Genomic DNA, 2,294 nt, shown 5'->3' with positions numbered 1-2,294 from the left:
AGGAAATAGCGTTCGCAGATGTCTAAGTATCGTAGCAATAGAGTTTTTATGATTCATGGAACGCGATATCGCATCTCATTTCTGTGTTTCATGGTAAGATATAATATGATTTGCGAAGCGTTATGTATTCCTCGTCTACACTTCATATGAATGTTAATGCGACACTTCCTTGCAAGGAAAGAGCGTTTGCAGATGTCTACGTATCGTAGAAATAGAGTTCTAATGCTTCTTAAAACGCGATATCGCATCTCATTTCTATGTTTCATGGTAAGATATAATATGATTTGCGAAGTGTTATGTATTCCTCGTCTACACTTCAAATGAATGTAAATGCGACACTTCCTTGCAAGGAAATAGCGTTTGCAAATGTCTACCTATCGTAGCCATAGTGTTCTTATGATTCTTAAAACGCGATATCGCATCTCATTTCTATGTTTCATGGTAAGATATAATATGATTTGCGAAGTGTCATGTATTCCTCGTCTACACTTCAAATGAATGTAAATGCGACACTTCCTTGCAAGGAAATAGCGTTTGCAGATGTCTACGTATCGTAGCAATAGATTTCTATTGCTTCTTAAAACGCGATATCGCATCTCATTTCTATGTTTCATGGTAAGATATAATATGATTTGCGAAGTGATATGTATTCCTCGTTTACATTTCAAATGAATGTAAATGCAACACTTCCTTGCAAGGAAATAGCGTCTGCAGATGTCTAGGTATCGTAGCAATAGAGTTCAAATGCTTCTTAAAACGAGATATTGCACCTCATATCTATGTTTCATGATAAGATATAATATTCATTGCGAAGTGTTATGCATTCCTCGTCTGCGATTCAAATGAATGTAAATGCGACACTTCCTTGCAAGGAAATAGCGTTCGCAGATGTCTACGTATCGTAGAAATAGAGTTCTAATGCTTCTTAAAACGCTATATGGCATCTCATTTCTATGTTTCATGGTAAGATATAATATGATTTGCGAAGTGTTATGCATTCCTCGTCTACACTTCAAATGAATGTAAATGCGACACTTCCTTGCAAAGAAATAGCGTCTTCAGAAGTCTACGTATCGTAGCAATAGATTTCTAATGCTTCTTAAAACGCGATATCGCATCTCATTTCTATGTTTCATGGTAAGATATAATATGATTTGCGAAGTGTCATGTATTCCTCGCCTACACTTCAAATGAATGTAAATGTGACACATCCTTGCTAGGAAATAGCGTCTGCAGATGTCTAGGTATCGTAGCAATAGAGTTTTTATGATTCTTAGAGCGCGATATCGCATCTCATTTCTATGTTTCATGGTAAGATATAATATGATTTGCGAAGTGTCATGTATTCCTCGTCTACACTTCAAATGAATGTAAATGCGACACTTCCTTGCAAGGAAATGGCGTTTGCAGATGTCTACGTAGCGTAGCAATAGATTTCTATTGCTTCTTAAAACGCGATATCGCATCTCATTTCTATGTTTCATGGTAAGATATAATATGACTTGCGAAGTGTTATGTATTCCTCGTTTACATTTCAAATGAATGTAAATGCGACACTTCCTTGCAAGGAAATAGCGTTTGCAGATGTCTAAGTATCGTAGCAATATAGTTTTTATGATTCTTAGAACGCGATATCGCATCTCATTTCTATGTTTCATGGTAAGATATAATATGATTTGCGAAGTGTCATGTATTCCTCGTCTACACTTCAAATGAATGTAAATGCGACACTTCCTTGCAAAGAAATAGCGTTTGCAGATGTCTACGTATCGTAGCAATAGAGTTCTAATGCTTCTTAAAACGCGATATCGCATCTCACTTCCATGTTTCATGGTAAGATATAATATGATTTGCGAAGTGTTATGTATTCCTCGTTTACATTTCAAATGAATGTAAATGCGACACTTCCTTGCAAGGAAATAGCGTTTGCAGATGTCTAAGTATCGTAGCAATATAGTTTTTATGATTCTTAGAACGCGATATCGCATCTCATTTCTATGTTTCATGGTAAGATATAATATGATTTGCGAAGTGTCATGTATTCCTCGTCTACACTTCAAATGAATGTAAATGCGACACTTCCTTGCAAAGAAATAGCGTTTGCAGATGTCTACGTATCGTAGCAATAGAGTTCTAATGCTTCTTAAAACGCGATATCGCATCTCACTTCCATGTTTCATGGTAAGATATAATATGATTTGCGAAGTGTTATGTATTCCTCGTCTACACTTCATATGAATGTTAATGCGACACTTCCTTGCAAGGAAAGAGCGTTTGCAGATGTCTACGTATCG

This window comes from Xylocopa sonorina, unplaced genomic scaffold, assembly GCF_050948175.1.
Source record: "Xylocopa sonorina isolate GNS202 unplaced genomic scaffold, iyXylSono1_principal scaffold0328, whole genome shotgun sequence".
NCBI classification, from domain to species: domain Eukaryota; kingdom Metazoa; phylum Arthropoda; class Insecta; order Hymenoptera; family Apidae; genus Xylocopa; species Xylocopa sonorina.
The sequence above is the reverse complement of the archived record's forward strand: the minus strand, read 5'-3'. Positions refer to the sequence as shown.